Here is a 23172-nt window from a genome sequence, read left to right on the forward strand (position 1 = left end):
TTCTTGCACCCTATCAGATCTCGTCGTATAATGAATCCAGGGTCAAAAGATATTTACCATCAAAGTGACCCCTTCAGAATTGCCTGCACAAGAACATGTCAAAAAATAATAAATTGGCTTTGGATTTGGCTTGGAAAGCTGGGTAAATGGACACTTGGGCAGATGAAACTTAGGGCATTGGTTCTTTATCACGAGGAAATTATCGATCTATGATTTGGGCTCATGAAGAATCATAGGACGCATTTGGAAAATTTTCAAAAACAGGCACTTGGTAATTTTAAACAAGCAAATATGTCAAAGTAATTTTTGGCAAACAAACGAACATATGAAAGTATGCAAATGGATTTTTCATGACTTGAGAATTGGCATACTTGAAGGATTTTTAGGACACAACATGATGGTATAATCCATTTAGGCTATCCAATCATAGGATCAAAGTTATAATGTGCTGAATAGGGGTATGGATCAATCTGGGTACCTTAGCCATAACAAAACAATGTAAACTGAGTTTTTAATCATGTTAGCACACTGACCAAATGGATTCATCGTGATCTCAAAATTGGAACATATCAAGTATTTGACCTCTAAAATATAACGCAAAAGGAAATTTAGCATTTTGATCAACTGGTCAAAAGTTATTACAAGTCAAACAGGGTTTCCCAGAAATGTGTGTGAAGTGCATAAGCATGAAAACAATAAACTACAGACTTTGAGGGACTCAAAACCTAGTCAAATAGACTCAAAATGACTCAAAATTTGAAACATAGGCTCTTAGGTATGGACACTAAACATTATCAAAGCAGTGAATCACAAAACATTTCAGGGTGTAAGTTATTCAGATGCAAACAGGGCCTCCTATCACTGTTTGACACTGGGTAAAATTGTAGATTTGACAATTGCTCAAAACGAGATCTTACAGAATAGCTTAGAATGGCAATTTAACTTCAAGGAACACTTAGACAGGCTGAATGGAAGGTGCTAGAAGCATTGAACACCTCTTAGGTCTCAACTTGATAGCCGGGTATATAGGCATCAAAAAGCATTTATAGGGCTCAATTTTTTCAATGGTGCTGAAAATTGACCATGCAATTTTTAGCGCCAATAGGTTTCTTGATCTAATCCTTTGTCATTCTGACTACATGCCTCACCCGATGATTAATATCATCGCCCTCCTCCTTGTCAACCTTGACATTCATGATGGGTCTCTCTCTAATTTTGTCTGAGTTGAATCAGGGATCTAGCAGCTCCCCAAAATCTTGCTGCCTTATTTCCTTTAGAATGTTTATTTTTAGAGCCTTCTTTTCCAAATAAAAAGCATCCTACAATAGTCCCTTATACAAACATTTTAGTCATTTTTGCATTCATCCAATGATCTTCAATGGCCTTCTCGTGATGGAATTCTCTACTGGCTAGACTCTCAACTTTCCCAATATTATCAAAATAGGGCTGGGGAGAGTTGTATTTCTCAAGGGGATAATGTTACCACTCCCACTCAAAAGAAAAAATATCTTGCTTCCATTTCACCTAGTATGGTCCTATGACCAAGGGCCATGTCCAACATGGTCTCTGTTGTTTCCTTGCCCTATCATATGCAGACTCAATCTATTGTGCAATCTCTAACAACACCAATTTATCACTTGGATATCTAGGGAGCTTTTTGGGGTTGATAGAGGCACTAGCTACTTGTAGATATGTGAAAGTCTTGAACTAGATTTAGTAGGCCCCAAGAGCTATTACCTATGTAATTTCCTTGTTAGATAACCTCATTGCATAATCTCCCTCTATGAATCAGATGATTGTGAATACGAACACACCATTCATGATTCTATATTCCTTGCTCTATGCTAAGAGCTTCTTCCTCACCAGTTGAGGGTAAACAATATAAGGCCAAGCATTGGGATCTTGAATGTTGCCTCTTTTGTACAATCCAGGATCATTTGTGGCCCTAGCCACTAGCAAATATACCATGTAGGAAATCATATAAAACTTCTTATTCTTGACTGCCCCCAATTATTCACACAAGTTCTCACTTAATGTGGTGGCCTAGTCCAATGGCATCTTTGTTGTCTTCATTGTCTCGATGAAATTGACCATGAAAACATTGAGGTGCCCAGCTACTGGTAGACCCATGACTCTACTCAAAAGAATGATAGAGTAGCCAATATCCTCCTTCATGTATCTTCTTGTCATGTCCACCTTTCTTGTTATCCTCCCTAGAGGAGTCTTCTCAATGAGGTAAAATGATTGAATGATTTTTGTTGCTTCTTTCAGGTGTTCCCTGTACCACCTCTTTGTTGCTTCATAGGAGATTCTTATGAATTGATCCACCCTTGTGAAATGAAAGACCCTTTCAATATTGTTGGGTTGTAGGTCCCATACAACTTCTCCTGTCATACTCTTCACCACTCTTTCCTCTAGAAGAAAGTGCTACGCCAATGTCATGATTAACTCTGTTGATTGCACTGATGTTAGGTGTGAAGCTGTGCTCACCAACCTTAATCAAATCAAAGCAGATACCAGAGTTGATCTCTTTGTGGGTTTGTTTCAAATTCTAGGGAACTCACCCAAGTCTCTGTGTCCCAAGTCAGTGTCTTTAATCTTAGAATAGTCATCTTGAAACCTTGACTTGGATGGGACCCATTGGAACTTGAAAACCACAGGCTTAGGTGCCATCTTCTCACCAAATGTAGATGCCATTATATCTACACAAAGAAAAATGTTTATTAGTTTAGAATAAAAAACCTAAAAAAAAAAAAAAAAAAAAAAACCATTCAATTCTCCTTTGATTATTTATCAATAAAAATAAAAATAAAAATAAGGCGAACACTGTACACCAGACCAAGTGCCCACACCTTATTTTTTGTGCTTTTTCAAGGTGTATAGGGGTTTGATTTTATGGGGTTTATGGGGCATGACAATGAATGGTGTGCATGGCTTGATGCACGCGGTGAGATGCGTGTAGCAGTGTGATGCACATGACACAATGTGCACGTGGCACAGGGTGTGGCACAACGAGGTGTGGACTATAGCGTGGTGAGATGAAGTGCATAGTGTGGTGTGGTAAAGTATGTGGCACAGTGATAATGTGTGGCATGGTGAAGTACAGAACATGGTGAGGTGAGATGCATATGATGTAGTGGAGTGCAGTGTGTGTGTGGCACGTGGCGTGGGTGGTGTGTATAATGTAGGTGAGCGGTGTGGGTGCATGTGTGGAGGTGATGCACATAGCATGGAGGTGCACATGGAATATGTATCAATGAGTGTGTAGTGGCATGGAGGTGATGCATGCAATGCAAAGGTGCATGCAGTGTAGGTGAGTCGCATGAGTGCATGTGCAGAGGTGATGTGTGTGGCATGGGTATCAACAAGTGCACAGTGGCACAGAGGTGATGCACATGATTTTATGTGATTTTGAAGCTTGCACATAGTGGGGTGCATAGGTGTGCATCATGCTTATGTTGGTGAACATGAGGAAGAGGAGGGGCACACCAAATTTAGGTGCATAGTCACAGGAGCTCAACAAAGGTGTGGTGTCTCACGAAGCACCAGAATGCAAGATGTGTGAAGAAAATAGAAAAGACAAAGTGGAAAGTTGGGAGGGGGCAAGGGTTTATATAACCCCACCCCCTTTGGTGGTGCAAAAACCTTCCCTAGTGTGCACTTGCACACCAAGTTAGGTGCATTGATGGGCAATTTCCAAAATTAATTATTATTATTTTTTCAATTTTTCAATTTTTTTAATTTTTCAACTTTTTATGACCTTTTTGACTTTTGACTTTTTTGGTTTTTTGACTTTTGACGTCAGGATGTAGATTCAGATTTGGCCTGAACTCAAAAAAAAGTAGGGGCTCCCCATTTTCTAATCAAAATGGGGCATGTGTTGTGGAACCACAATAGTAATTTACTATTATGTTTTTCTTTCCTTTGTTCTGTCAACCAAACCAATCACTATTAGACCTTGTAGACTAGGTCACAAACCTCGGATCCAAATATCAAACCTTGAATCACTTAGCAAAACCTTAGTAATGAAGTTTCCTTCACTTCCACTTTGCTCTGACCAACTTCACATTTCTCTCTTGTGCTACTTAAAATACTTCTTTTTTTCATACATGATAAAGGAAAATGTCCTTCCTTTATATTGAGTCCATAAAACAATTTCCTGAGTCAACTCTAACATTACACTTAGCTATAACATTAATCTTCCACCTTGCAACTTGAATAACTTTCCATACACACAATATTATGACAAGAAAACTTCACCACATCATCACCAACATGTCTTCTTCATATTCTCAACTTTTATTCTTAGAATAATAATTCTACTAATAGATATAACAAGTTTACTAGAACATGCCTCTGTAAACTCTATCTCAGAACAAACATCACCAAAACTTACATAATTTCTTCCAAACTTATCATTTCTTCTTTCAATGTTAACTACATATACTAGATACACATAAGTATTTATCATAACCTTGGATTGTTAGAATACTCAACTAGCCATCCATAGCAACTTGATCTTTTTGCTGTTCTTCTTTAGATATCATAGAAAACTACTATGTTGACATCAATGAAAAACTTAGTCATGAATGTAACATATCATCATAGTAACATATCTACAATACTCCCCCATAGGAATATCATCAGCATTCATGCTTTGAAAAATTTCTCAATAGAACCTCTTAATTCTAAGATAAGATCATTAACGAAGAGATGAAACCTACTCTTGTAGAATTGACCTGTAACCCTTTATGTTCTATTGATGATCTAATTTTACCTATATGATGACCTAACCTTGTAAGTTTAGTTATAGGGAGTGGAACAACAATTTTGGAAACCAAAAAATGGTCTAATTGATAAGAATTTATAAGAATTTAGATATCACAAGTGATATCTAGAGGGTATTTAAATGGTATAATGATTTTATTTTTAGATAAATTTAGTTGTTTTCTTTATAGCATAAATTCTTATCAATTTAACTTCTATCTATCTTGTTAGAAATTAGATACTAGTTGTGATGAATCTTGGATTTGTCTTTTAACCAAAAAAAAAAAAAAAAAAAATGAAGTCAATATCCCATTTTAAAAATGAGATCATCAAATCTACTTATCAAAGTAGTATTTGGTCTCTAGCTGTTTGTATACCTAATTTGTTAACAATTATCATATGTATTAATAAGTGTTTGTATTTTTGAGTAATGTTGGTTGCTAAAGTCCAATTAAAAATATTTACCTTGTGAAACCTAATATAAGACTTCTTATTAATTTATGAAACACATTATGACCTATTAAGACCCAATAGGAACCATTATGTAAGCTATAACACATATAATGACCTACTACACTCACTAGGTCCCCTTAAGCTGAACATGTATCCTAATTACATATGAGTGTACCAAAAAGGGTCCCTATGTGCCAAAACCTAATATAATATTTATTAATACCTAATAAAACCTATTAAATCCTATTAAGATCCATTAGGACCCATTATGTAATCTATAACACACATAATGATCTAGTAGACTCACTAGGTCCCGTTAAGTCAAACATGTATCCTAATTTCCTATAAGTGTACCAAAAGGGATCCCTATGTGGAAAAAACTAATATAAGATGAATTATTAGCTTATTAAATATATTATTCCCTATTAAGACCCATTAGGACCCATTGTGTAATCTATAATACACTTAATGAACTAGCAGAACCACGAGGTCCTATTAAGTTAAACATGTATTCTAATTACCCTATTTGTACCTATAAGTGTACCAAAAGGGGTCTCTATGTATTTAAACCTAATATAAGATAAATTATTACCTTATGAAACCTATTATTCCCTATTAAGACCCATTAGGACCAATTGTGTGAGCTATAACACACTTAATGAACTAGTAGACTCATTATATCCCCTTAAGTTAAGTGTGTCATTAAGTGTGTTATAGATTACACAGTAGGCCATTAATGGGTCTCAATGGGGAATAATATATTTAATAAGGTAACAATTCATATTATATTATATTTTTTTACATAGGGACCCCTTTTGGTACACTTACAGATAATTAGGATACACATTTGGCTTAAGGGAACCTAGTGAGTCTACTTGTTCATTAAGTGTGTTATAGCTTACACAATGGGTTGTAATGGGTCTTAATAGGGAGTAATAGGTTTCATAAGGTTATAATGTGTATTATATTAGGTTTCTTCACATAGGGACCCATTTTTGTACACTTATAGGTAATTTGGATACTTGTTTTGCTTAAGGGGACCTAGTGAGTTTACTAGGTCATTATGTGTGTTATAGCTTACATAATGGGTTGGGTATTAATGGGGAATAATAGATTTCATAAGTAATTAAATTAAATCTTATATTATATTTTACCACATAGGGATCCCTTTTGGTACACTTATAGGCAATTATGATTCATGTTTGGCTTAAGGGGACCTAGTGAGTCTACTAGGTCATCATATGTGTTATATCTTACATAATGGGTCCTAATGGGTCTTAATAGGGTGTAATAGGTCTAATAAGGTAATAATAAATATTATATTAGGTTTCATCACACAAGGACCCCTTTTGGTATATTTATAGGTAATTAGGATATATATTTGGTTTAAGGGGACCTAGTGAGTATACTAGGTCATTATGTATGTTGTAGCTTACATAGTGGGTCCTAATGGGTCTTAATAGGGTATAATAGGTTTCATAAGGTAATAAGGAGTCTTATATTAGGTATCATCACATAGGGACTGCTTTTGACACACATCTAGGTACAAATAGGGTAATACAGATACATGTTTGACTTAAGGGGAACTAGGCAGTTGTAATTAGCATATCCACTCATTTACATGTATGTATAATATATCTATATCTCAATATAACTTTCAAAACAACGTAAAATCATTCAAAAATTTAAAAAAACTTTCAAAATAATGTAAACTCATTTCAAAACAAAAAATTCTTGACAACAAATAATATATACTTATTGAATCATCAAAGCAATGTGGACTCACTCATGTCATGCACATGTATATAATATATCTCTAGATGTTAATATAGTTCAAAACAATGTAAATTCATTTAAAAAAAAAAAAACTCATCTAGAAATAATATAGTCATTGAACCATCAAACCATCAAAGCCATATAACTTCACTTTCAAATTCAACTTCAAATTTAAATGTAATGTCAAGCTCTACAAAAACAAATCTAGATAGTATAATATTCTTCATACACATAGTTTGGATCCTCCCTATCTTTTATGATCTCTAAAACATTTTCATGCTCTTCAATAGGCAACTTGCACTTTTTCTTTCCACATCCTCTTCTTGGCAATGTATTAAATTCTGGTTTTGTCGCTATGACCAAGTGAGTGTAATGTAGAACCTTTTTACCAGACATGTATTCAATAAATTGAACTCCATTTTTGTCAATCTTTTCTTGTTGATAATGTGTTCCTTTGATAACAAATGAACTAGTTGGATAAGATTGCCCATCATCATCTACGGTAGGTTTTGGAAACTTGTATTTTTCTTTAGTGTATCTAAGAAGATAGTAGTCCACACCTTCTAGATTATATTGCATGTACATGCACACATGAATCTAGATTAGATATACATAAATTATTTTAGCTTCATTACTGTGCATGATAAATAAATTTATATTTTAATAAAAAAAGTCAAATACATGCACAAATGCATGTATATATATATATATATATATATATATATATATATATGTATGTACACACACACACACATGTGTGTGTGTGTGTGCACAATAACATATGTGTGAAAACTAAATTAGAGACATGTGCATAATCAACATCATATATAGGATCATGAATATCTAGTTTTTCATCATCTTTTTCAAAATGAGAATATCTAACTATCTCTTTCAAATCCCATCCTAAAACATACCCATTTGCAATGGTCTTGCATTGAATCATTGGATTATTTTCATCACAGTCATCATAAAGACATGGTTTATCTCTTACTTGAATCAATGGAGGGTTATGTTGTGTTCTAGTCATTAATTAATTCATATTTATTATTCCAACAATGGGTTAACAATTACATGGATTAGATCGATCAATATATGTCAAGCATGTCCATAAAAATATGATATTAAATTATCTATCAACAATAGAGAAGATTTTTTTTACATATATACAAAGTTAAAATTCATAAAAAAGTAGAAATTTTACTTTAACATATCTAAATGAATTCAACACTTTTTACCTTTCACTTCCCAAAAATAACATTTGTTGTATTTCGTGTCCTGACTAGGAAAATGAGATTGACAAAATTCATTAATTTTATTTGAATACCCTATCATGTTACCTACAAAAAAAACACAAATGAGCTACGTGAAACCAATATCTTTCTACTTTGAATTTCATGTTGTTTGAGTGCACATTTTATACATGCTCCTGCTCCATCATGCTCTCCTTTTGCATGTCCACTTTAAAAAAGTTCCTAATGAACTTAACATTGTGACAAGTACTATGTTGCATTGCTAACCAATTGAATGCTTTTGTAGATTCAAATTTTGCTACAATATACAAATTTGTTAATATAATATGTACATATTATTGGAAGAATTTATGGGAAATAATGTACTGAGGGGTAGGGAGGGGGGTGAATCAGGATCTCAAAATTTTACTTACAAAACCAAATTATTGAATTCACACCTAATTCATCTCATATCTTTGATCTAACTTCAAAACTATAATGTTAAGTTGTAAATGAATACATCACATCCATGAAAAGATTCAACACATAACAAAAATGATTTGGTTACCCAGAAACACTTCAATGTGAAGGTAAAAATGGGGTTAGGATGAAATATACAAATCTTCACTATTGTAACAATACAGTTAACCTATTATGGTTACAATATTTGACCATAATAAATGATCTACCCTGTGAGGGGTCTACCCTATTAAAAGCTATTAAGATCATTAGGTATTACCCTATTAAAGGATTTTACACTTACAATTAAGTAAGGACTATGTTAGGAGATTTACATAGACCTATTAGGATCACTCAATTATGAGATTTTCCTTGACTCATATGTTAAAACTAATTTATTACCTAACCCTCAAATTTCTCTCTAAGATAATTTGGGATCTTCTCCATTCAATGTCTTAATTTGATCTCTTAATATGATGTCTCCATTCTATCCTTCATTGCTTGGATTTATCTATTTGATTTCCTTTCAAACTTAGCCTTTCTTTCTCTTTTCTATCATTGGTCACTGCTTCACTTGTGCATACACACTTTCATTCATCCATGCATTCCATTATGATCCTAGGGTTGGGTATGTGAAGGATCATGGTGTTCCAAAAAGTGGTGATGTGAAAAAATAGAGTTAAAAAATGTCTAAAAGTGTTTCAAAATCTACTCTGACTTTTTCTCACCCATCCTGATACCAAGGTAAAAACATTGGGCCAAACCCTATCGGGTACTCAATAATGGGCCAGATACTTGATATCATATTGAATATTGGAAATTTATGGCTAGAATTTTTTTTTTTAAAAGTCAAGAATGAATTGGACATTTGTGGCCACATCTTGATATGCATTGCCTCTATTTTAGGCCCAAATTATCAATTAAATGGTGCACAAATGAGGCTATGCATGTGAAATTTTGGGATCACCTATTAAAATGATTGAGCACCATGATCCTTCAGTTAGAACTCTATTACTAGATGTCAGATATTCTCTTTCTTGATAAATCCTTGATCCTTTTGATCAAATATGTCTCCTCTATCCTCTCTCTACTTTCCTCTATTCTCGTTAATTAATTTCTCAATTTAGATCATTATCACAACCTCCATATCCACCATGAATGCTCTCTTTGCACATAGCATTTGTCTCCTTCCGCACATTCACACATTCTACAAACTCCTCAGGGTTTTCCTCCTTAATTAAACATAGGTGAGCTAGGGTTAGGTAAGAATTAACAATTGAGATTGATCCATACTATCGCTTAAAACATCCCTAAATTTGATTACTTGCATGTACTACATAGGGATTCATGATATACCTCCATACATATCTTCTAGAATCATTAAATAATCATTAAGTCAACCCAAAAATGGTTTACATAGAATTTTGTGCCATTACAAACAACTATGTCAAAAATTGTTCACTCAGCATTTGAAGACTCAAATGCTCGACCATCACTACATTCTCAATGTTGTAACTTAGCTTCCAAATGGCTCGACATACACTATTTACTTCACTCCTGAATCACTTAGCATTGATAGTCTACTCGGTTCATGAGTGACTCAACACATACTAGATATATTACTCAACATGTATTGTCTAACCATTGATGCTCGACATGCTTTGATCACTCAACTCGCACTGATGACTCATCTTGCTCTGATCACTTGACTTGTAGTGTAATACTGATAGATAATTACTAAGTGTTTTGTTACTGCCTTGTCAAAACCAATCTAAGAATAACAATCTCCCCCTTTAACATGAGGAGAAAAAATATGTTATCATGTATGTACAATCCTTATTATGAGCATAACTCCAACAATATATATCTATGACTCGACTCTCATACAAAATTTTGTAAAATGGATGGCTAACTATCATACCTTGTTTCTCCATTTATCTGCTTAAGTAAATATTTTCTTTCTGTATTTGAATTTGATACTCTTGCTTAGTAGATTTGTTGTACCCTATTTTTACATTATTACTCCCCCTTACTTAAAACTTCACTATCCCTTTATCAGCCAAAACTTCATAATCCTCCTTTTTGAAACTTATGTCATGGGTGGTACACTGATAGTGTGTTTATCCAAAAATGATTTATGGATCTCCAGTGTTATCTTTAGGGTTGCATCCCAATTATTGCATGCTACCTCTAGAGATTGATATTGAATGTCTAGTTGGGCAGCAATGTCAACTAAGCCATCATGAGTTGAAAGTTGGTTATCTTTCTTCATCAATGTCTCAAAATAGGCTAGTTCCTTATGAAACACTTCCATGTGTGGGGTCAACATGGATTGAATAATGATCAGGGTAGCTTAAAAAGCATACCTTGAGTGGATAGTAATCTTTGAAAATGAGCTTTGCCTTGACCAGGAGATAACTTAAGAGTAGTACCTGTAGTTTGTAAGTATCATTACATCTAGTCAATAGCCCTTTGAATGTCTTATGTGAAAAGATTCACATTAGATAGCTTGGTGTAGAGAGAGAAAATATTCTCTAACACCTCCTTCACACTCTCCATTTTGGTTGCTAAGTCAACCTATCTTAGTGCAATAACACTAGATATCTTCTCAAGTACCTTAGTGTGAAATTTCCTTTTAGACCATTCTAAAAGTTTAACATTTGTGTCTAGGTCTTCATCCTTTATTTTGTCAACAATGGTGACAAGTTATCCAATGATTGGCTTATCTTTGTTCATCTTAGGGAGATTGAAAGGATCAAAAAATATGTCTTTTATTTCATGCAATACTTTCTTTTGCTTATGCTCCCTTCTCATCATTTCTTGTATCTTCTTTCTCTACAAAGCTTCCTATAGAATGCTCATCTCTTCAATTGTAATTGTTGCCAAATCAAACTTGGGCAACTCAATCACCTCATCTAAAGTTACATCCACAAAAGATGTATTATCTTTGCTCCTTCATGTACTAGAACTTAGCCTTGATAGTTGGAAAGGTGTAGCATGTATTCTAGACATCTAAAAAGTTTGACTATTGGGAGGAGTGACAAAAGCTAGTAGGATAACCAGTGTGTGTATGGAAATTTTTTCTTCGGGCATAGTAGTAACTTTCAACTCTTTAGTTATATCATCTTTACTCTCTTCCTTCTATGCTTCACCTTGTGATTATGGAGTAGGTATAATACTTGCTTTCTGACTTGTATGAACTTTAGTTCCATCTTTCTCAATTGTCACTACTGCTAGCATACCTAAATGATGTAAGCTAGGCACTAGTATATTTGATTTTTGTGCCTTAGCCTCTTTAATATGAAATGTAACTGTGGGCATTATAGATTGTGTCTTTTTTGTAATTGTTGTCTATTTAAGTTGTGCACTTTGATCTACTTGTAGATGATGGTTTTTTATCCTTTTCATCTGTAGGTTGAGAGGGGACATTGGATGTTTCTTTTGGTTATTCCTCTACAGATGTAAGTTCTTCCTTCTTAATCTCATCTATTCTCACCAATATAGGATTATTACACAAGTGTATTTCCATAGTGAAATCTATCAATATCTTCTTCAAATCTTCCTTAGTTAAAGGATTGATTTTTTGTGCCAAATTATTAGCAACATCCTTGATTAAAATCACTAAGTCATATTGACTCTCCTGTGATACATGTGGTGGATTGTTACTCGACAGTTGTGCATATTTCTACTCATACTTAGCTATGGCCTCTTCTAAAATTTCCTTAGTAACTTCCACATCAGCCTCTTTAACTGGAACTTTAGTATTGTATACATCTTTATTTGCATCACCTTCCTCAGGTTCCTTTATTCCTTCATTTTTCATCCTTTCAACTATCTTGTTAGGTATCCCATAGATAGTCTTCCAAAGAGATGTTCTTTGAGTTACCACTTCTTCTAAATTGTTCATCAAAATCTCAAAATCTCAATATTTGGGGGAAAATATTCCCTTATATTTGTTCATGTCTTTAGCTATCATGTACTTGTTCAAAGTAGACATCACTCAAGCTAGTTGAGCCTCTCTTATTTGCCTTTTTGTGTAAAACTAAATTTCCACTTTTGCTCAACTCAATCATATAGACTTTTAGGAAATGAGTTGGAAAATTTTGGTGGAGTGGATTTGAATGTAGCATTCATATCATTTATAGCTTCTTCAATATTATTTTTATCTTCACTCCCTAGCTTATCAAAATTTACATGTGTCAACCCAAACAATTTTGCATTTGTAACAATATTTTCGTACAAATTGTCCAAATGAAAGGAGGGACTGTGGCTTGCCACTTTGAATTGGCTTATGTCATTTGACTCTATTTTCTTCTCATCTGAATTTGGTTTAGGCTCTGACTACTTCTTTAGTTTTTTATATGTTTTCTTAACATTCTCACTTGGCTCTACTGTGTTAGATTTCCTCTTGCCTTTAGGCTTTGTAACTTCTTTTTCTTGAGCAATGGTTGCCCTTGTACTAGACCTAGTAGTAGGTACTATAGGCTTCTAGCATGGCTTCTTCATAGACTTCTAAAATTTGTATTGCAATAGATCAGTTGGTCTTCCAAGAAACTGTGCCAAAGGTAGGAAATTTGTTTTGCACATAGAAGAATATGTAAACTAGTAAAGAGCCAAATTTGCATGATGCACTCTTTACTTTCCTTATAGCCTCCAAGCTTTCTGATATTTTTTGTAGTTACAACTCAGCAAGGTCATAAGTATGGACCCTCTTTACTGTCTTATAGCCCAAATCAATAACCATACATGAAACACTATTAAGTTTGCTAAAATGAAAGAACTTGTGAGCAATCACTCTCAGTGGAAAGGAAATTAAGGGATATGAGATTTTTTCAATAGACATTCCTCTCTTGTTCTATACTACACCTGTATTCCTCTCAATCACCTCCTTTGGATCACTACACATGCTCTTAGGTTGATCAAGGATAGTATACCCTGATACTCAGCTTATGATCCTCTTTGTGAGCTTAATTGGTCCACCTTCTAACTAAATATAGTTGTCATGTATGCAACTCAAAACAATTCATATCCACTCAGTCTTACATACTTGGGGAAAATCTAGGGCACACTTTAACCCTTTTCGTTCAATAGTTTTATAATCTTCCCTAAAGACTCCATTATCACACATTTTATTGTATGTATCTCTTATCTCCATGTCACCTACGTATCCTATCTTTCCCATGTAGAAATGCCCTAACATCTTGGATCATGAGAACTTTTGGTGGTATCATCGATAACACACTAGACAGGTCTCCTATGTATGCTATCTCAGATATTTCTTGGAAAGATGGTTTTCTTACATCATTACTTATTAGTTGAGCAAGAAAAACCTCCTTTCCTTCATTTCTAACATTTGTAGAAGAGCTGGCTTCCATATTGACTACTTAGGGTTTACGAAAAATCAAATAATGTAACTTAGTATTAGTTAAATACCTTTCAATCTAATGAATTTTGTTGAGTAGCAGTCAAGTCTAGTTTGTAAACACTAGAATCTCCTTTTCCAATTTTCCTTCACACTTTTCATACTCTCTTCAATCATTGATGAATGAAAATGAGTCAAAAGTTGACAATATAACACTTCATATTTGGCAATAAATGCTCAGTGCTTACACAACTATAAGCTCAACTATCATAGGACTTCCCACTCATTGAACTTATACATGATTTCCATAACATAGCAAGCTCAGTCAATACTAATCACAATTCCATTACTTTGCAATAATTGTAAAGCTTTCTATGCTCGACAACAACATGGAAAACAACAAAACTAAAGATTTCTTCTAGGTTCTAACCAATACATTGCATCTTGATTCATGCATATATAATATTTTTAGATCTTATATTCTTGGAATTAATGTATAATATAACATTTCAAATATCAGTCCCATACATACCTCTTGATTGCCTAATTGGGGATGATGTGATCACCTAATCCATTGGATGAAGTGACCTCATCTAAACTTGATGTGCTAGAATCTTTTTCCATGTCTTGTTCATCTACACTTTGAGCTTCTCAACATTTACCTTATCTTTTCCTTTATTGTTTCTATTACTCGGTGCTAGTGACCTTGTTTGATAGTTTCTACTCATATGACCAATCTTGAGACAACTAAAGCATGTAGTCTCACTCAACCATTTGTTGATGTAAATAAGTATTTACTTATTACACTTTACTTAAGTTTACTTAGGTCAATGCATTATTTTATTATTTATTAGTTTGACACCTAGGAGCTACACCTTTGTAGGCTTATCCTCTCATCATTACACTAACTCATGTGCTTAATGGAGGATAATCTACTCCTGGTGGACATGTGCCTTGTTGTAAGAATTATCAGGTTGCAAACTCCTGGACATTCTAGAAGCATTCCAAGAGGCTTTTATATACAAACACTCCTAGTGTGTATGTACATCAATTTAATATCATATTGTTATTTTGATCATACTTTGTTGGTCCATTCTGTGCTTGTGCTTGAGTTCCTTGATCTTGAGTGATGTTTCCCTAAGGAAAATTATTACATGGTATTAGAGCTGAGGTAATTTCTCTTCACATAGCCATTGGAGACCATTTTCTTGCTTCACCTCTTAGAGGATCTCGACCCAGATCTGGAGTATCACAGTCATTAGGAGCATCTAGAGCCAAAGTGGACCTTGCCATTGCATTCAGAATGTTGATTTGGTAAAATTTGACTTTAAATTCACCTACCCTAGGACATAGTCAAATTTGAGGCAATTTTTTGTTCAAATCAGCACCAAAAGGCTCAATTTGCAAATTTGGTATGATCATTTATTAGGTCTATTTAATTAATTTTTTAGATCAATATTATTTTCTCTGTAATTTTTGTCAATTTTTTTTCTACCATTTTCAAAGTAATTTCTTGAATTTTTTTTTAGCCTACTAGGCTTGTAGAGAATTTTTTTGCAGGAACCGGGTCATGAAATCCTGGCCCCCACAGGGAATATTCACTAAAATTTTGGAATATTCTTTCACTATACACTAATAGGTTTAATCTACATATTCCAACACTAGTGAGCTGAATCCGTGGTTGTGTGGACAAAAATATCACTTTCAAAATTAGGTCATTTTCTACATTGTATTGCTTTGATTACTCTTCAAAATTGTTGTACATTTGAGCTACAATTCTTAGTACTAGATTTCAACCTCAAAAGGTAGTTGTAAATAGAAAAATCAAAAGTCTACTTTATACATTTTGACAAGTGGCCTATTGTAAACGCACTACATATAAAGTGCCAAAAGCATCATTTTTTTGGGGGGGGGTGGGGGGGGGGGGGGGGGGGGGGGTTCTTTGATTGAGTGAATGGGGGGGTTTGTCTTATGTTCTTGTGTCTCTCTTTTGTGCTCTTTTAATTTTCTACATCATGGGTTCACCTAAAACTCCACTTATAACTTCACACAATTATATTACATCAAAATATATTGTATGGAGTAGATTAATGGAAAAAGGTTTAAATCTATATGTTGATGGGTGAATGCATAAAGTTGGGTCGCAATTTCGCAGAATTCAAATCCGTGGAATGATACCTCTTAGAAATGGGTACTCAATTTTTAAAAATGGGCACTCATTTTCGGCTGGGGCACCCGACCCTAAATTTTAAAAATGGGCACCCGTTATTTTTAAAAATTGGGTACCCATTTTTTATTTAAAAAAAAATAGGTACCCGTTTCTCAAAAAATTAAAAATTTGAATTTTAAAAAAACAGGCACCCATTTAAAAAAAATAAAAAACAAGTACCCGTTTCTTAAAAATTCAATTTTTTAAGTTTTCGGTAGATTTTACATGTTTCTTTTAGCTTTTCAAAATGGGTACCCATTTTTTGAAATTCAAATAACGGGTGCCTGTTTCTTACAACATGAGGTGGGATTTTTTTTTCTTGCCTCGGATGTTGGTTTGGGACAAGCTTGGTGAGACCAAGCCTATGCCTTGGCCTCTCAAGATTTGGCTAAGGCATTGAACTAACAAATTCATGCCTTGCCATAATTTTTAGAGGGTCTTCCTGATCAATTTTTTTTACAAAACAAAAACCCATTAGAGCTCTCACTGTCCTGATTTCAAAAATATAAATTTTATAGTGTTACGATTTTATTTACTATCTTTGTATTATTTTTTAATCAAAGGTGGTACCTAAATGTAAAATAGAAACGTTCACTAAAACTTTAATAACTTTTTTATTTTATAATTTTTCTTAAATTAATTTATATGTCATCAATCTACATTCAATTCTTTTGAAGTTAAAAAAAAAAAAAAAATTGAAAAAAGTGAAATTTTGATCAAATTATGGTGTCCGTACATGAGAGGTTAAAAATTTTTCCTTTATAGCCAATTACAAATTAATAAAAAAAATATATTCATTAAAAAATTCAAGAAAAATATTCTCATCAATCTTTGGTGTGTCAAGTAACTCAATTTAAAAGGATTCACAAAAATTCATTCATTTGAGTCAAATTATGGTGTCCATACACGAGCATGGTATGGTCCTGAAACATGCATTTTGAAAAAGTGGTTTTTGAAGATCCATATCAAAAAAATAATCCATCATATGGGTATACAAATAAATTACATATTCAAAAAGAAAATTCCAGGCACTACAATTTTTATTTTTAATTTTTTTTTAATATTTACTCTCTAAATGGCTCAAATTTTGGCATCAATTGACAAAATATTTGAAAAACAGGAAAAGCACTTCCACTTTTTGGCCAAAAGTGAGACCCAACTTCTTACACTGACCCTGATGGTACAATTGTAAAACCCACTGATGTTGATGCACAAGTTGATTGGCAAGTTAAGGACAACCAGGCTTTAGGTATTATTAGGATTTGTGTTCATAGAGATCTCTTCTTCCACATTTCCAGCTTTAAGGATGCCAAGGGTGCTTGGGAAAAACTTGAAGGGTTGTATGGTAAGGTGGATGAGGAAAAGGGATTCCAAATTGAGGATGATCTACTTCTCTTAGATTCTAAGAATTTTGACACAATTCAAGACTATGTCAACAAAGCCAATAAATTGAGAGAACTACTTAAAGATTATGGTAATCATACGAAGGATGATCGATTGATTCATCACATCTTGAAGAGGCTACCTTTAGAGCATGCATCTTTTGTTTCGAGTTACAACACTCACAAGTTGACCATAGGAAGTGCCTTCACTAAGCCTTCATTTGATGCATTTGCAAAAATGTTTATGTTGGAACAATCCAAATCGACAGATATGTGAATTATCACGTCATCAAAGACCAAAGCATTGGTGGCTATAAATGAGAACCAATCAAATCAAAAAGGTAAAAGTTCTACCAACAAGAAGAAGAAGTGGAAGCAAAAATAACAATCAGAGACACAAAAATCTACCACCTCACAACAAGGCAATTCTTCTTCCAACAAGAATGGAAACAATGACAATAAGTATAAACTATTTTGTGCATATTGCAAGAAACTGAATCATGATGAGCATCATTGCAAAACTAAGAGAATTGATGAGTTGGAAAACCTACTTAGGAAGAACAAAATAAATTTTCCAAATACTTCCAAGGATTCAACTCCACCCACTTTAAAGGAAAAGGGCAAGCACTTATGGCTAGTTCAAGTTCTTTAGGGGAATGGATTCTTGACTCAAGTACCTCATATCATATGGGTTCTCCAAAAGGACACGTTTCTTCATTGAAGCAATTTAAGGTACCACTCATCTTTGTAGGAGATGATACAAAAATGGAAGTTGAAGGGAAAGGAAAAGTTGAGATGGAAAATATGGAGTTCAAAGAAGTTCTCTATGCTCCCAACCTTAGCTCTAATCTCCTTTCAATCTACCAAACCACTCGCTATGGAAATAGCAATAAAGTTGAGTTCCTTCTATATTTAGTAATGGTGCACAATCTTGAAGATGATTCATTGGTTACAATGGGTAAAGTCAATCATGATAGAAGGCTTTGATTCCTTCTCCCACTTTGTGCTTAAGTCTCCTTGACATGCCTTGTTTACACAATCTTAATCACAAAGAAAATTATGGCATGAGTGGTATAGACATCTTCCCTTCTACGGTCTTCATCAACTTTGCTCAAACAATATGGTCAAAGGTCTACCTACAATAAGCTTTTCTAAGGGTGAATGTTCAACTTGTTCAATGGATATGCATCTCAAAGAAAGTATAACAAAGGGAAGTCTTGGAGAGCATTAGTTTCTCTTGAGTTGGTTTACACAGTTCTAGCATGTCCTTTTGTAGTAACATCAGTTAGCAAGGGTCGATACATCCTCACTTTCATTGATGCCTTTTCACGCTACACATGAGTCTACTTTCTTGATCACAAGAATGAAGTGTTTGATAAATTTCTAGCCTTCAAGAGTCATGTTGAAAATAAATCAAGGAAAACCATCAAGGTTCTTTGTATGGACTATGAAAATAGATATGTGAACTCAAGACCTAGAGACTTTTGTGAACTTGAGGGTATTGATCTTCAGAATCTAGTAGTATTTAGTCCACAAAAGAAAAATGTTATAGAAATGAGGATTAGAACTCTTAAGTCTATGGCAAGTTGCATTATTCAAGCCAAGTCTCTTGATCCATCACTTGAAGTCGAAGCTATAAGTGGTGCCAATCACATACTTAATAGATCTCCTCATTATGTCTTAGATGGAAAGACTCTTTTTGAGGCATGGTGTGGCAAATAACTAGTTGTGAAACACTTTAGAGTCTTTGGTTGTCTAGCATGGAAAACATATCTTCAAGGGAATGCAAGGCACCACCACCAAGGCCTTGTACTTTCATTAGATATGAAGACAATGTTAAGGCATATAGACTTATGGATCCTGAGACTCATGAGATTTTTATAGTGAGGAATGTTCACTTTGAGGAAAGTTCACCTAGCTTATCATTTAATCCTCTTCATACATCATACATCATGGAAACTAATAGTGACAACAATGATAGTGATTCAATAGATTCAAATATGTGGGATCCTATTGACAGCTACAACCAGAGGTCACAACATTAGCAAATTCCACATTCATACATTACTATAGTGATAGGTCCATGTCATTTAGCATAGTAGGGTACACCTAGTCTTCCAACTCTAGCATCAGCAGATGACTACATAATAGATATTTTAGGTTTGTTTGTGGAGTCACACATTGTAGATTTTAGAGACATCATTGATGATATACATGTTCTCTTTGATGAAGAAGGTCCTTCTTCAATTTTTGCGAGGGCTACTCTGACCCTCTTGTCCATTCTCTACATGATCGATCTTACCAGGTTGATATGATTGTGGATCCTTATGTACAAAATTTGTAGGAGGTCTCTTTATCATTTGAGGAGATAGTTGGTTCTTTGGGATAGGTTCTACATCCATCCTTACTAGTTTTGCACTTGTTCTTTTTAGTAGTGTTGGAAGGGGTGACAGTCAGTATCGATATAGGGATAGTTGAGAAGGTTTTAGAGATACCATTCATCATCAAGATTCTTTCTACACATTAGGGAAACATCTCATTTGTACCTATGACATTATTTCTTCGAAAGGGGAGGAACATTATTCAGTAGTCATGGATTAGCTTTTACATTGGAGTAGCTATCACTGATGGGCATTCAACATTTTGGAGGGGGGGGAGGACTACCTTGTCTCCATTCTTCTTGTCTCTTATGTGGGGGACCTTTTCCTCTATTGGGATTATGTTCTTCTCATACTTCTCTATTGTATATACGTGATGTATGTATAATAGGGGGGTCTTGATTACTCCATCCATCCATGCATCTTGATTTTTCATCTCTCTTTTTGGGGGAGGGTTTTTCCCATGAGGTTTTTCCACTTTCTCCACTTTATGAGAGATTGCAGTGCATTTGTACATGGGTATGTAACATGGCCTCATAGTCAGGACCCATTATGCATTTTCATATAGCTTATGTAAGCTTAAGTGCATTCCCCTAAGTTGCACTTAATGGGGGGTGTTGGTGTAAATAAGCATTTACTTATTAAAATTTGCTTAAGTTTACTTAGGTCAATGCATTCTTTTATTATTTATTAGTTTAAAACCTAGGATTTTGGGTACTCTTATGAGTTGTCATGTTGGCAATATAGTTATTCACACTCTTATTTTAGCACATGGTGTCTACAACATAATTTTATGTGCTACACATTTGTAGGCTTATCCTCTCATCATTGCACTAACTCCTGTGTTTAATGAAGGATAATTCACTCAGGGTGGACATGTGCCCCTTTGTAAGACTTATCAGGTTGCTAACTCCTAAACATTCTAGAAGCATTCTAGAGGCCTTTATATTCAGGCACTCCTAGTTTGTATGTACATCAATTGAATATCGTAATATTATTTTGATCATACCTTTTTGGTCCATTTTGTACTTGTGCTTGAGTTCCTTGATCTTGGGTGATTTTTCCTTAAGGAAAATTCTTACACCATCTATTATGGTTTCCTTTGAAATGTTTTCTAATGAAATTCTCAAGAACATGCCCATACTCTTGACAATAGTGATAACTATACCTTGCATTGTAATCCTAATCATAGGATTTTCCATTTTGTTGTACCTTTGTTTGCTTGTTTGATGTCCACTTGGCATTAGATCTACATTCATATGCTTTAAGCCTGTACTTTTGACAATTGTGAAAATATCCTTCAAATATCTAAGTGCTCATGGTCTTGGTCCTACATTCACATGCTTGATGTCCTTTCTTGTTGTACTTATGACAATAACCCTTGAATTTATGCTTAGGGCTCTCATTTGCATTGCTCCTCTTGCAAACATTTGTTGTATGACCCAACTTCCACAATTATGACAAGTGGGTTTGTAGTTCTTACCTTTGTTCTTTCTTTGCTCACCACTTTTAGATAATTCTCTTTCCTTAGTACCGGTGTACCCCAATCCAACAATATCATTTTTAGGTCTTGGAGATCTCATCAATTTCTCAGAGTATTTGATGGCTTCACTTTGTTGAAACTTTTAGCAAATTCCTTTTCTATTTTCAATTCATTCCTTAATTGATCATTTTATAACTTTAGGGTTGTGATCTCAATGTCCTTTCCATTGAATTTATGTTTTGCAATCATCAATTGATTCATTGTATCTAGTTTCATGTTGGAAAGATTTTTCACATCAGATGTCTTCTCTTCTAGTCTAGTTGTCAATGTTCTTTTGTCATCTTCAGTCATGACTTTTTCTTCCTCAACTTTCTTTTTCTATTTAGTCAGCTCACATAGAAATATTGATTGGAATTCTTGTTCTATCTTAAGATTTTTTACCTCTTCAGTTAGGGCATTTTTCTTTTCCATAAGATCTACTACTATTGCATCAAACTCATTTGAGTTTCTATTCTCAAAAAATTTAGTAGTGTCTTCCTCTTGGTAATGAGTGTCATTTAACTCAATAGCTAGTTCCTTTCTTCTCTTCAATGAATGCTACTATTCATCTCTTACTTCATTGAGTTGGTGTAGGGCAAGATGTACTTTAATCATCTGGTTCTCAATAACCTTTCCCAACTTGTAGACTTCCATCTTCAAGATCTTTCCTCCAAATCTATAAAGCTTTCCTTTCCAGAGAACAAGGCTTTGAACCAATTGTTGGAAATAAAAATGAGAAAGTAAACTCTGAGAGGGGTGTGTGAATCAACACTTCAAAACTTTAACCATAAAAAATTCACCACACATTCATCTCACCATTTAGCATGTAAACTAAAATAGCTAAGTACACATGTTCATCCATAGAATGAAACAAATAAAACATAACATAATAAATTTGTAACCCATAAATTCTCTAATTAGAAGGTAAAACTAGGGTGGGAATGACACCCACAAATCTTCACTACTGCATCTGTAAAGTGTAGCCAATTAAGGCTACAATAAGTTTGAACATAAACTATGATCTACCCTGTTAAAGGCTTACAAAGACTATTAGGTCTCACCTTGTTAAAGGATTTCAACACCTTGCTAAAAGTGTGCCTTGTTAGAGGACTTAAACTAATAATAAAGCAAGAACTCGGTTAAGAGATTTATAAAAGTGTGTTAAGACTAAACTGTTAAAATATTTACTCCACATTACCTATTTAAATGATTTAGTAGCATGATCCTTCGGTTAGCACTCTACTGTTAGATGTCAAATCTTCTCTTTCTTGATAAATCCTTGATCCTTCTAATCAAATATGTCTCCTATATTCTCTCTCTACTTTCCTCTATTCTCTCTAACTAATTTTTCAATTTAGATCATTATCACAACCTCTATAGCCACCATGAATGCTCTTTGTACACTTAACAATCATCTCTTTCCACGCATTCACACATTCTACAAACTCCTTAAGGTTTGTCTCCTTAAGTAAACATAGGTGGGCTAGGGTTAGGTAAGAATCAATAGCTGATTATAATCCATATTGCCACTTATAACATCCCTAAATTTGATTGGTTGCATGTACTACATAGGGATTCTTGATATACCTCTATACATATCTTCTAGAATCATAAAACAATCGTTAAGTTGGTCCA

This window comes from Cupressus sempervirens, chromosome 2, assembly GCF_028749045.1.
Source record: "Cupressus sempervirens isolate cs-2001-9-10 chromosome 2, ASM2874904v1, whole genome shotgun sequence".
NCBI classification, from domain to species: domain Eukaryota; kingdom Viridiplantae; phylum Streptophyta; class Pinopsida; order Cupressales; family Cupressaceae; genus Cupressus; species Cupressus sempervirens.